Source organism: Danio rerio, chromosome 6, assembly GCF_049306965.1.
Source record: "Danio rerio strain Tuebingen ecotype United States chromosome 6, GRCz12tu, whole genome shotgun sequence".
Classification (NCBI taxonomy): Eukaryota; Metazoa; Chordata; class Actinopteri; order Cypriniformes; family Danionidae; genus Danio; species Danio rerio.
The window spans coordinates 38,639,016-38,654,460 of NC_133181.1; the positions used below are offsets into that span (position 1 = coordinate 38,639,016).

The following is a 15,445-nucleotide window of genomic DNA, read 5'->3' on the forward strand; positions in this document are numbered from 1 at the left end:
TTGAGAGGCTTTCCTAATGCAGTGTCTATGGACAAGACAGGCTGTCGTTATCAGTCTCACACATTTTTTATTTTTCCACAAAGTCTTAATAACACTATCGTGGAGTTTTTCTATTATTATTTCAGCTAACAGGATTTAAAAAAAAACACACGCACAAAAACACACACACACACACACACACACGCACACACACACACACACACATATATATATATATATATATATATATATATATATATATATATATATATATATATATATATATATATATATATATATATATATATTTAGCAGCGCACACGGAGGAAACCCAGGCGAACGCAGGGAGAACATGCAAACCCCACACAGACATGCCAACTGAACCAAGGTTCGAACCAGGGACCCATCGCCCATATATATATATATTTATATATATATATATATTTATATATATATATATATAAATATATATATATATATATATATATATATATATATATATATATATATATATATATATATATATATATATATATATACACTGTTAGACATTTCAAAGGGTTTTTACAGTAACTTACTGGCAACACTGTTGCCAGTAAGTTACTGTATTTTAGATTTACAGTATACAACTGTAAATCCGTTTACAGCATGTTACCGTAGTGGTTGAAAATGGTTAACTACTGTAAAAACCTAAGTTAACAGTTAGCTACTGTAAACCTTTTAATTTTGTCCTAAATATTTTATAATATAATTTTATTAATATCATTTTAATACTATAGACCTAAAAAAGACACAATTACAAAATATTAACAAAATAAACACTCTTTATTTAAAACATTGGAGATGCTTAAAACAAGCTTAAAAATGTGTAAAAACATTACATTTCAATCATTCAAAATATTTTATTTTAAGAAAAAAAACATTGAAAATGACAAAGCACATTAACATACATGTACAAAACTAATTTAAGTGTCTGACCTGCATATTGTTGAGAAAAAAAACCCCAATTGTAATAAGTACTACTGACCTTAAACCAGACACAATTACAAAATATTCCATTCTTTAAAACATTAATAATGCTTAAAGCATTTAAGGAAAATGTGTGAAAATTACATTAAGCAATAAAATCAACACATTAAAAATAAATAAATCACTAGATAAAGCACTAGAACATACATGTACAATAAAAATTTAAACTTCTGAATTGCATATTGTTGGAAAAATAAATATTTGTAACTATTAGCCGACTCAGAAACAACCCAACTTTAAAATATTACTAATTCTGGTGTCAAATGCTCAACAAGGTCTGAATTCACATGTTCAAATGCAATTCATCTTTAGTTCTATTGCACTTTTACAATGTAGATCAATGATGTCATAGCAGCTTAACATAGAAGTTCTTGTAAATTGAAGCTGCTTCAGTCCAGTTTTCAGAATTGAAGCAGTAAATGTCACTGCTGAAAGTCCAAACACATAAGAGCAAATCCACCGATCCACCAATCGTAGCCAAGCGATCCAGTGGCGACAGTGGCATGGAAGAAACTTCACCAACTGACGAAAGTGTAGAATAAAATCCCTTGAGAGATACCAGGCTCAGTTGGGCACGACCAGTTCTCCTCTAGCCAAACTTGTGCAAGGCCGCAGTCTAGGCACCGGAGGCTTGAAAGTTCACCAGCGGGTGGTCAGGCTGGCCCATTGGATCAATGCGGAAACTCATTGATAATGTGTGTCTTTTAGGATTCACTCCTCCATGACCACCACAGCATCTGGTCAGGATTTGGCCCAGTCCAGGATTATGAAGAACTCTGGATAAGGACAAACAGACTAACATAAGCATAGAAGAAGCTTGTTTAAAAAAAAAATCATATACTGGTTAATTATTTTGAAGCATGGCAGCTAGGTTGGGTTAGTTTTCAGCTTGTACTGAGCAACTGGCTCCTGCTCATAACCTGCTCACTACCATGTTTAAAAGAGAACTAACCAGAATGTCCTGTTTATTTTTTTCCCTAACTAGGTTTTACAAAAACATTGTAGCATTTGTGATGGGTTGATTCACTGCAGGACAGATTAGACTATTTGTTTTATGTATTCCTAATAAACTAAAACAGACTGAATACTGATACAACTATTGAGAGTGTCTCACCTAATCCAAGTTCTCAGTTAGCTGGTGAAAGAAGGATAACACACTGTTGTTCATGGTTGTCATTCTCTTCACTACTTCTCCTGCCTTCTTCTGGCTCACTCTGGTTGTTGCTGTGCATTTTGTTTCATTCTCTGGAATTATTTATACAAAAATTTATATTATTTTATTTATAACAAAATATTTAGGCAACATGAAATGGGGAAAAAGACATTTAATACAAAGATTTTTTATTTAGCTAGCAACTAAACATGTGACACATTTTGTATTAAAAGTAACGTTACTATATTGAGAAACAAATAGATGTACAGTACTTACTGTTGTATGAGGTCCAGTTTGCACAGGCAGGCTCCCAGTATTCTATATTGAGACCATAAAAAAGCCAAAAATACAGATAAGAATACCATGCTACAATCCACAACCTCCACACAACTTTTTTTTTTATTAGTTTACCTTGGTTGCTTACTGGTCTTGCTTATTTTTTAAGCATAAGGCTGTGCTGATCAAGATGTTCCTTCGAAATGCTGTTTGTTTCTTCAGACAAAACCTGCTGCTGTGCCAGTGCCATATCTAAACAGAAAAAAATCTAATGGTAACAATTATGTTAAAGCAAATGTCAAGAGTTGTGATAAAAATATAATTAGCAAACAATAAATAGCAAAAATGTGATTATTAGCATAATGCATAGAGGTAAAGTTGGTTTTATATTAGCAGATTCAGATTCCCCCTTAATAATTTAATTTCATAAAAGTATTATTTGCAAACTCTAAATAGCGAAATCATTTTAGCAGCTAATGACTATCAAAGTACAACATGCTCATGGTCAAATAAACAGTTTTAATGTTGATTTCAAGTCATACTGGCATGCTAATTCTAATCGAATATTTAAAGTAACATGGTAAACAGTATAGAGTCTTCTAAATGAACGAATGTGCGAATATAAAACCAACTTTACCTCTATGCATATTGTATAGATTTACGTTAACGTTCTTATAGGTTACGTCGCGATGTTATTTTCTCAAGCTAACGTTATAAGTTACTCTAATATATATAGTATAAATCAATATAAGTTAAACGTTGCACGTTAAAATGAGTTTGAGTCCAATTCAGTATAAACTTAGCTCAGTTTAGCTAACAGTTAACATTACCATTTTAAGATCGCTTCAGCCAATGTTGCCGAGCAAACATATGCTAATAGAGGTGCTCAAATCAATGTCGAATGTTGTCAGCACAGACAGACGCGCTTTTACCTGGATTATTTGATGGTCTTTCACTCATATTCTTCTGGGGGAAAACACTCTCTGCCGGACCGTTGTCTCGTGCTAAGTGTCCTCCAAAACTGTCTGCATACCTCTGGTTCCCTCCTAAACCAAAACCCGCTGCAACACCGGTTCCTATGTAAATAAATAAAAAGATATGACGAGAACAATGGCTAATAATCATAAACAGTCTTATTTAAAGTAATAGTAGTGTTAATGTAATAAATTAAATAAAGGTAACATCTTAATAGATGATATATTTCTCAAATGGACGAAATAACGCCAAGCCAGAGAAAATAATAATAGCCAACTTTATACTTTACTTTGTTCTATTTTCGTCCACAAAACATTCTGTAAAATGAAACACTGCCTCAGCTTACCAGAGTAAAGTTTGTTAAATCCAGTATGTTCTTCAGGCACACTAATAAATTGTCTTCCAGAATTGCTCCAGGGTCCTCAGGCAAAAAGTGGTGCAGAGTAGTCGAATCGCCGCAAGGTGGCGTTGAAGCATTTGTGGAAAATACAGTATAATACACGAATTTTTACAAATACAGTACATCGCTGTATATGTTGTTCGACGTCACACTAAATTTCCATAAATCAACGGTAAATATAGTATTTTACTGTAAAAGGAATTTGCAGTATTACACTGGGTGAAATACAGTAAATAACTGTGTAATTTACAGAAATGTCTAACAGTATATATATATATATATATATATATATATATATATATATATATATATATATATATATATATATATATACGATGCAGTGGCGCAGTTGGTAGTGCTGTTGCCTCACAGCAGGAAGGTCACTGGGTCCCTGGTTCGAACCTTGGCTCAGTTGGCATTTCTGTGTGGGGTTTGCATGTTCTCCATGCGTTCGCCTGGGTTTCCTCCGTGTGCGCTGGTTTCCGCCACAGTCCAAAGACATGTGGTACAGGTGAATTGGGTAGGCTAAATTGTACGTCTTGTATGAGAGTTTGTGTGTGTGTGTGTGTGTGTGTGTGTGTGTGCATAGATGTTTCCCAGAGATGGCTTGCGGCTGGAAGGGCATCCGCTGCATAAAAACGTGCTGGATAAGTTGGCAGTTCATTCTGCTGTGATTAATAAAGGGACTTTGCTGACAGGAAAATAAATGGATAAATGAATATATATATATATATATATATATATATATATATATATATATATATATATATATATATATATATATATATATATTTTTTTTTTTTTTTTTTTTTTACTCATTTATAACGACTTCTGCTACTGTGAAAACATTTTATTATTTAATTACTTAAGTTTGACTTAACTTTCAAATTTCTGCTATTCAAAAGTAAACAAAAACTATTGGGTGATGGATTATGACAACTAGAAGATTGGTCTGCAAAAATTTACAGTAAGGTTACATTGTTAAGATTCTGTAAGTTCAAGAAATAGCAATGAAACCTAATTGATAAATAATATTATATCATGACATATAATATTAAAATTTGTTTGACTAACTTTGTTGTGTAAATACCTGGACAATAATAGCTTTGAAACAAACAATCAAACAACCTAAATGTTTCACCCATATAAGTATATATAAAACATTTCGGTTGTTTGATCTTTGTTTGATATAAAATTATATATAGACATACTTATGAACAAAATGCCAAGAACGTTAATGTTTTTTTAAGGATTGAATACAGATCAGAACAAAAAGAAACAAACAAACAACGAAAGACACAAGCAAACAAAGAATGAAAAAAAATATAACTGAAATAAATACAGTTCCTATTGTCCGTTAACTGCAGTTAGAGTTTATTATTCAATTATTGTAAAATCTTACTGTGATACCAAATTGCATTCTGTGAAAAGGGTGAGACAACAATAGATAAATAAACTGACAATACTGAAAAAAATATATACTTTTTTATTTTGAAGGATTTAATCTCTAATTTCAATGTAATTGTTTTTCTTTTGAGGGACGGCATTTTGTCAAATGGACAGGCAACAAGAAAATGTGCAATAAATAACACCTTTAACCCACAAGGATGCTGTTTTTGGGCATTACTTTATCTCTGACCCAAATCTCCACCTTTCCTTTCTTGGTTTGATGAAACCAATTCCCCAAAGCAGAAGATTGCCAGACAAATGTTTGCCTGAAGATCACACCCTCTCGCTTCAAAAGGTGCATTTTGTATGTAGACAACTTTCAGATGATTTCCCTAGACAGAACAGCTGAGCACACTAGACTGTGTAAAATGACAGGCGAGAAGGGGCTTTTGGTCCCCGCTGAACAGTTTACTAGCAGAATCATGATAAAAACTAATTTCGCCCAGAATAGACTTCAGTTGGACAAACAGGTGCAATAAATTAGCAAATATTTTCAATTCTCACTGTTTTCTAAAAACCTGAAAAAATCTGTGACCTTGGGAATTGCTACATCCTGCTGTACAAGGACTCCTGAAAAAATATCGGTTATATGATTATATGCTTGCCCTGTAATAACAATTACAAATGTCATGGAAGAAAATAAAATTATGAGAAACATTATAAGTCTGCAGGGGATTTTTTATGCTGAGGGTGACATTGTGAAATTGTTTTATTTTTTATTTTTTTCTTTGTTTGAATGCTGCCTGTCTGCTATTAAAGTTTAAACAACTTCAACAATAAGTCATTTGGAACTTCAGGAATTACAATTAAGAATGCGAATCGTTAGGAGTTTAATGATTCTTCTCGGCTGTTTTGTTCCAGTAATGATTGTTCAGACTTTTGAGGAGCAAAAATGAGGGGGTGGGTTGGGTTGAATGGAATACAGTTGTTATTTTCCTATGATTATTTATTTAATTTCCAGAGATTGATCATTCAGACTGTTCGTAGATACTTTATTCATTCATCCATTACAACAAAATGTAATTCTTTTAAAACTAGTACTATTCTTTTTCACAAAATGTGAAGGGGTAGTTTAAACTAAATTTAAACGAAACTAAACTGTATTTATAAAATTATTCAGCATGCTCAAGTGTCAAGTGACAAAAAGATTTATGGCCCCACACAACTGTTAAATAGCTTTTGTTGAATAAATCACCAGAAAACACGTTAAAAGCGATAGTTCACTCAAGAATGGAAATAAATGCACTATTTACTCAGACTGTAATGAGTTTGTTTTTCTGTTGAAAATAAGATATTTAAAAGAAAGTTGAAAACCTGTAATCATTAACGTCCATAGGTCAGGTAATGGTTACGGGATTCTAGCTTTCTTCATAATATTTTTTGTCATAAAGGTTTGAACACACATACATTATGACAACATTTTCATTTTGGGGTGAATTATCCCTTTAAGCTAAAAATCTGCCTTAATGTTCACTTCAAAAAATAGTTCTATTGGAAATTTCATTCCAAAATAGCCACCTCGCCATCTAGTGGCTGTTTTCCAAATCGCACTAAAGTGTCGCCTCTTGGTGATTCTATGCCCTTTGGGTAGGATCAGCTGGAGTACTTAAAACTCACGAATGAAAGGGTTTATATGGATATCAATGGTCAGAGGGTTAAACAGTACTTCAAAATATATTATTTTGTGAACAGAAAACAGTAACAATTTGGCTAATTTTGGGGTGAATTATCCCTTTAACCATATTAGTAATTGATCATGTTTTTAATTTAATTTTTTTAATCAAAACTGATTCAACTAAGAGCTGACTAAGAATAATTATTGTTGAATCAGCCGTTTGAGCTGCATGTTTTGTACTACAAATTTTACAGTGGTGCTATGGCTTTGCTATATGTTAGTGGAGGAAGTGTTGTAGTTCCGTATGTTATTATGCACACTATTTAGTGAAACCAAATGTCATGAAAGTAACTCCTTTTATTATTTTACATGGCCAGCCATTTCTCCTAACAGCAGCCAATGGTCATTTGTACGCAGCGCCTGTAACTAGAGGATTTTATTGATGTGATCCGTTACATTTACATCACTCTGACACATTTCAGGCTTCAGAGGAGTGATATGTGGAGTCAGAGGGAATTGGAGAAGTCAGAGGTTGGACACTTTTGGAACAGTCCCTCGAAAACTTAGGTCAGCAGGGATTAATTAGCTTTCTGAGACCCACGCAGCAGATGTCAAGGTAATCTTAGGTTGCAGACTGCAGAGGTCAATGCAATATCACAACTCTGGAGATGAAAAGTGATCTCCCAGAATCCACTTGGTGGACGTATGGGGCTTCATCAGTCACAAACATGTCTACATCACTCAATGCAAATGCAGAGACACACCACTTGGCGATGGCCTCATTACTCAGTTCAGGATACATATTGAGGTCACTAACTGTGGATGCTGCATCTCTAAAATGTCTAAAAATGCCAAAATACAAAGGGTTTGCTAATCTTCCACAGAAGAGAAATTTTCGATGATTCAAGAATCGTGAGACCTAATCCCCTCTTGAAAATGAGATCATGATTTACACCAATTTTAAATAGACAACTAAACAAAATAACATGTACGTATTATTATTATTATTATTATTATTATTATTATTATTATTATTATGGTTGTTGTTGTTGTTGTTGGCATTGTCATTGTTATTATTATTATTAGTAGTAGTATTGTTGTTGTTGTTGTTGTTGTTGCTGTTGTTGTTGTTATTAATAGTATTGTTGTTTTTGTTAATAGTATTATTATTTTTGTTGCTGTTGTTGTTGTTGTTATTATTGTTGTTGTTGTTGTTGTTGTTGGTGCTGTTGTTGATGGTATTGTCATTGTTGTTGTTGTTTTTGTTGTTGTTGTTATTATTATTAGTAGTAGTAGTGGTGGTATTGTTGTTCTTGTTGTTGTTTGTAGTAGTAGTAGTAGTAGTAGTAGTAGTATTTCAATTTAATTGCATGAGTGATCCCTCACTCAACCATGAAGACTTGGGCCCAATCTCAATTCTATTTTTTTTACCCCTTTCCCTTCCCCTTGGCCCTTGAAACAGAGTGTGAATGGGAAGGACTTCAAAATTTACCCCTAAGAAATACAGTGGCCATATTCATCTATTTAAACACACAAAAACAACATTAACATTATCCCAGACACTGTATTAAGGTAATTAAGGTAATTCCCTGCCACTAGATTTTTCTGACAGGGTATTCAAGTGTTAACGAGTGTCAGATGTGAAAGTATGTTGTAGGACTGCTATAAATGAGTTATTATTAAGGAATATATACAGTGAAATTTAGCAGTTTTTTTTGTTGTTGTTTGTTTTTGTTTTTGTTTGTTTTTTTGGGATAAAGGTCAAACACAAACGCTGTAATGAATGCATTAAAACATGTGTTTGTTTGTTTGTTTGTTGTAAAAAAATTGTAATAAGGACAAAAAATACTAGTTTGTCCATCTCATGACTTCTGTGTGCAGCCATGCTGTTGTTGTAGTTGGTGTATTCTGGGAAATTTTTGTATCCCTTGTTTTTGAGTGTGGTCCTAAAAAATGTCTGTTTCAAGGGCTATCTAGCCCTTCTATTTAGCCCTACATCCTCCTTAGCCCTACATCCTCAAACTAAAGGGAATTGTGACACCTCTACCCCTTCAAGTAAACGCGTATAAAAACGAGGGCTAAGGGCTTGAATTTGGAATTAGGCCCTGATCTTGCTGGAAGAATCACCATTTTGAACAAATCTTTTGAATGAATATGATTTAATTATAATTATTTAATATATACATAAGTATAAATATATTTGTACATCTGCATGACAACAATATACTTAAAACTTAAAACATAAGCATTTTTACAAAGATTTGTACACTGAAGTTATCAAAATAGTTGTTCACACAGAGCTGTGAAGAAGGACCAGAAATGCTGAACTACTTGTGTATTAGATTTGGTCTGCCTAAACAAAACTGACAATGTAATTTTGTAAAGAAATACTATACATCTGTGCATATAGTACATATGGAATTGTTTTCAGAAAGAAAAAATAGAATGCGTCAATTCCTGCTCATTTTATTTTGAACATCAGTGAATATATTCACATTATAAACGTTTATGCGAGTACTAATACAGTTAAAGTCAGAATTAAGACTCATTACTAATAACTGATTTATTTTATCTTCGCCATGACAACAGTAAATAATATTTGACAAGATATTTTTCAAGACACTTTTACAAAGCTTAAAGTGCTATTTAAACGCTTAATACAGTTAATTAGGTTAACTAGGCAGGTTATGGTAATTAGGCAGAGAGAGAGAGAGAGAGAGAGAGCTTAAAGGGGATAATAATTTTGACCTTAAAATATAGTAGACTACTACCGAAAATACTATCAGACATACTGTGAAAATTTTCTCTGCTAAACATCATTTAGGTAATATTTAAAACAGAAAACATTTGAAGTCAGAATTATTAGCCTCCCTTTGAATTTGGATTTTATATATTATTAATATTTCTGACTTTTGTAACATTTAAATGTTTGTAGCAGTAAGAAAACTACAGCTGAAGGCTTATTTACAGGCATTATAGGTTTCATAACGAAACTTTCACATTCACAGAAACCTTTCATTCAATTTTCATTACATTCTTTACATGTTATTTTGAATGGTTCTCACACTTGAGGGAAAAAAAGTGAAAAGTGTTTTGAGGAAACAAACAATGATGCTTTTATTGTATCACATAAAAAAATCCCTTCTTCAAACCCAACTTTACCATAAGAGTATAAAGAGATTTAAAGAAAATTAAATTGCCTTTTCCTTTTTAGATCTTTTATTCACTCCTATAAAAAACAAAAAAAAAATAAAAAATGTTATACCTCAGTAACGCTACAACGCTGAATTCAGTAGCCATGTCATACAGAACCACACTCTCTATTCTTTTTTTCCGCTTGCTGGAAAATCCATTGTACCCTTTTCTCATCTTGACCCTCTCGAGTGAAAGTGCACGGCTCTACAGTGCTGAGCAACTAATGAGTCCAAAAATGTAGCCAGACACTCACTCACCACAGGAGGTTTGAAATGACCATCCACAGAATTCGCCCTCATATGGGCAGCTCTCCCACTTAAAATGCACCAGTCAAATCCACCAATTAATATGTTTAGTACAACCTTGATGGGAGACAATTATTTAAAGTCCTTGAATGAAGTAAAACTATGATAGGCTGCTTTCTGCTGCTGGAATTTTAGTACTCCCGATTCCTTTTCAAAAATGTTGAAACTCTTGAATTATATAGCTGGCTAAACTTAAGTGATGGGGATTAGAGCACAGCTTGCATGTACTTGATAATACAGGAGAAAAGGAAAGCTTTTCAATAGTTGTGTGCAATAAGGCAGTGAGGTGATTTCTTTTTTTGTATTTTTTCCTCCTTCTCTCCTCTTTTTTTCTACATTTTAATGGGTCGTCGTTTTCAGCTCACCTCAGAAATGTCATATCCATCTTCCGCCTGCCTGAGAGTTTCTAACACCCAAACACTTCCTCCACGAGCGCGGCCTGTCAGCCTAAAAGCTTCCCTCCTTCATTGTGATAACGCAATCGATAAAATGGAAGCAACAGTTCCTCCTCCTCCTCCTCTTCTTCTTCTGAGCTGCATTGAACTGCTTTATGTAAGATACACTCGAGCAGATATATAGATTGTAGGATACAGCTATTAACATTTGAAGAGAGAGGAAGGTGGTTTAATCTGAAATGAGTCGAAAGGGGGAAAAAACATGTTATACAAGAGTTTTGCCACAGAGAGGTGCTGTAATGATAAACCATGCTGAATCCTTTGCATTGCTTTGAAATCACCTGCTGGTAGTTTTATTAAGCAAAAGTCAGACTCTGTGTGTCTTTTTAACTCTGCGTTTATTATTTCGTGTCAGCTATCTGTCAGAGAGCAACATGCAGTGACTTACAGAGTAACTCGATTTGCAACATTAACTCAAGACATTTCATTACATACTGAATGACGAAATCGAAAGATGAACGAGCTACAATGATGAACTTCAGGGCTTCTTCCTCTCACCCAATTTTTCAGTTAAAATGCCATATATAACACTATGAATATATGCATGGATTTATTAAATAATGCATAGGGATTCGGGAATTTCATAATTATAAAAGCATTTATCCCAATATTTTGTCCCTGTGTTCACCAAGTATTAAGATGTACTTAAAGGTCTCATGAAATCCTTTAAAACATGCATTTTTAATCAATAGCTGCATTTCCACTTTCAGGCCAGTGCGATCCAGGGCTTTTATTAGGCCAGGCTGGGTCAATTGACCCTTCGCTAAGCCCCACCTTCACCCAGACATTGCCAGGGATATAATTAGTCATTTTTGGCGAACAGGTAAGATATCTGAGAAAGCCAGACAAAAAAGGACTGCTGTATGCATTGCAGGTGTGAATTCGCCATGTAACCGATTAGAAAATAATTTAATTAAAATTGAAGCTAGGTTAGCCTAGCCGCCTTATACGCTGACCATTCAACAGCTTAGTTCATGCACAGCAGGAGAAGTGACATTTAAAAATGATCGTATAATAACAAAGTAACCCATGATTTCTCTTTTTTTTGCCCAAAAGCCTGATAGATTAATTGTTGGGCAATGAAATATAGCGTTACTAACCAACGAGGAAATGTGCATGTGCTTCTACATAATTTATGCATAGAAAGAACAGCCAGAAAGAGGAAATTTATGAATTTGTGCCAAATATTAGCATCACTGATCCAAGACAGTACCTATAAATGTCAGTATGTTTTTGTGCTTATTATCCAGTTTCTATTCTAATTTGCAGTTAAGTGAAATAAATAAATAAATTGAAATGCAAATCAAAGTATAAATAGCAGAAGTGAACAAATAGATTTTCCCTACCAGCAAATATTAATCCGACACCAAGTATAAAAGCAGACACTAACCCGGTATAACATTGTCACCAATGACCAAATCACTAAAAGACTGGCAAAAACAACAGTGAATTGTAGCTCTTACGTGGACATGAGGCTTAAAAATGACTGAAATACAGCTGCAGGTGAAGTATATTGATCGCAAGCGCTCAGATTGTGATCACATCTCGGTTTTTTTCTGTTGATATGTAATTTCAAATATTCGTTGCTTGAAACAGATGGAAATAAGACTGCTATTAGTATGACTACTATGGCTAGGGCTTAAACAGAGCAGTGCTTATAATATCGAACAAAAAAAAAGAAAGAAAGAAAAAAACTGTCACGTTTTAGCGTGATCCAAACAAGAACAAAAACAAAAAGGTGCGGATCCAAGTGCAGATTATTTATTTACAGTGCAACAAACAAGGTGATAATAATACAAAGTAACAAATAAACGACAAAACCAGAAACTAAATCAGAGACGAGGCTCAGACAAACTCAAACAACTAAACCTAGTTAGAAAACAGACACAAATAACACACAAACTAAACTAAGGCAAAATACTAGAACAAGGTCAGGAACAACAACTTGGAATATCAGACTTACTGGGAACTGGGAACAAGAAAGACAAACGACGCGATGACAAACTGTGGTGAAATGGTTGTATAAATAGTCCAGATAATCAAAGGTAACACAAAACAGATGTGATGACAGGTCAGTGTAGGTGTTCCGGTGTATGCGCGTGGACTGTATGAACTTGTAGTCTTTTGTATTGCAGTTTTTGGGTGTTTAGCCAAAGATTATTTGCCCTGGAGGTTGAGCAGTGTGGCTGAAATCATGTCGCGTTGTCAGGTCAATAACTCGCAGCGCATCACACAACCAAACGTCACACAACCCACACAACAATTCACAGTAAAAAAAATAAATAAATAAATAAATAAATAAATAAAAAAAAAAAAAAAAAAAAAAAAATATATATATATATATATATATATATATATATATATATATATATATATATTTTTTTTTTTTTTTTTTTTTTTTTTTTAACTGTAGTTAATATTAAACAGTTATACTGCAATTACTAGTAGTTCATATTTACTTGCAAAGTTACTAAGGGTCAACAGAATATCTAATAGGGTACATTAATATAAAGTGTTACCACAGTCCCGATTTCTGTTATATGCTGAGAGCAAGGACGATTATGTAATCCTTTGAATGTGTCTATGAAAGCAAACAACAAGGCTTTTGGCGGTGATAAATGCCTGATACCATCAGGGTCTTCATACCTTTAATCCTTTTGGTCTCTTTTACCAAAAACGGATCAGTGTGTGAAGAAGAACACATCTTAAATACAGAGCTTATCATTTTAAAAGCAATGTTAACAGCCTTAAAGGTCAAGTGGCCTACGTTAGACTTACAAGCCTGGCCTATATAAAAATCTTTATCAAAGGTGATGTTTTAAAGGGATAGTTCACCCAAAAGAATGAAAATCCTGCTACGGTTTAATTATTTTTCACTTGTTCCAACCCTGTTTAAGTTTCTTTCTTCTGCTAAGCACAAAGGAAAATATACTGAGGAACTTTGAAAAAAGCAACCATTGATATCTATGATATTTTTGTTCCAATTATGGATATCAATGGGTGCTTTTTTCCAGCTTTCAGTTTTTTCAACAGGAGAAGTAAAGTCAGTTGAGTAAATATAAGTAAATGATGAGGACATTCTTAGGTAAACTCTCTTAAAATATATATAAGGGGTTGGCCATTTATATGGATACACCTTAATAAAATGGGAATGGTTGGTGATATTAACTCCCTGTTTGTGGCAGTATATAGTATATGTGCTGGGGCTTGTAAATAACTTATGAAATAATAAAGTTTTGTTAAAAACCAAGCACACTATTGTTTTTCTTGTGAAATTCCCTACAAGTTTATCAAGGTGTATCCATTTAAATGGCCCACCCTGTATATTTAACAAAAACCTAGACTTTAACAGCTCTCCATCCTGAAGTGTTAAACATTCTCCTGCATTACGCTAGACTTTAAGCAAATCCTAGTTTAACAATACAAAAATGTATTTTCTGTGAGCCCCTTTGCCAAACAACCAAAGGGAGCCTGGAAAAAGCAAGGCTACTTAAATTCCACATTCAAAACAACCCTGTTCATGCTTAGGGCTGAGTTAATTATGGACAAAGTCATGCTTGGGTCTAAGCCAAAAGTTTGCCCTACTGAAATCAAAAATTAATTGGCTGTCTGAAAAGGCATTTGTGCACTTTTCAAACATGTCACACAAAATCCCAATCCTAAATTGCATCAGGGACAATAAACCCAAAATTAAAATAAATCTTATGGCATCGTCTGTTGTTAGTTTTTAAATTGACTACAGAAGATGAAAGTGGTGTAATAAATATGCAGACTCAATATAAAGAAGAGTTCACTCCTTCAGGTGATCGTCGTTCCAAATAAAATACATACTGAATGCTAATTTTCATTTCTGTGTTTATATGCAAAACCACATTGGCACATAAAATATTGTATGTATCTAAAGTGTCTGCATTTATGTTCTCCATACATTAAAACAGAAATATGTTAAGAGAAGGGGAATGTTCCTTACATGTTCCTTTAAAGAAATACTCTACTTTGTTTGGATCATTTTACAAGTTACCCAGAGTTGAGTTTTGTCATTAGCTATGTTTCCATCCAAAAATGTGAATTAAATTCCTGCTCAAAACTGTAATATCAAAAAAAAAAAAAAAAAAAAAAGAAGTGAATAAAGCAGCGTTTCCATTTACACAGACAAAACGAACAAAAAATGTCACTTTTTGATTAACTGGCATCAAATATCAAGAGTAAAAATTGAATTTATTGAGGTAGGATAATCTGCGTGAATCTTTTCTATGTTTAATAAATCTCAGAAGTCAATGCCGACAAGCAACATTGTGGTGTTCAAAGGTGTCAGATGCAAAGCACAATCGATCTTGAGAGTTCTAGAGGTAATTAATAATTAAGGTTAACAATTTCAAACTTAACTGTACATTTTTGATGTGCATCAGCATTTCCGTCAGCTATTTTTTATGCGCAAATCCAAAATGCCCATAAAAATAGGTTAATGGAAATATAGCTATTTTTGAATCCATTCAGCTAATCTTCTCTGGAAGGAGCACATACTGTAACTTAGTATAAATCATTGAATCGGATTAGCATCTTGCTTAAATAAAAAAAAAAAAGAGTAAATAAATAAATAAATCAGTGCTGTAA

General features: G+C 33.4%; 1 long non-coding RNA gene across 1 annotated transcript; it reads right to left on the reverse strand.

Moving 5' to 3' along the window:
* Nucleotides 1–861: 861 nt before the first annotated feature.
* Nucleotides 862–3,453, reverse strand: LOC137495986 (uncharacterized). The gene is made up of 5 exons (XR_012382222.1): nt 3,370–3,453; nt 2,573–2,689; nt 2,438–2,479; nt 2,123–2,253; nt 862–1,784 (listed from the first exon to the last, which is right to left on the reverse strand). It is a non-coding gene; the product is annotated as an uncharacterized lncRNA (long non-coding RNA).
* Nucleotides 3,454–15,445: the final 11,992 nt, after the last annotated feature.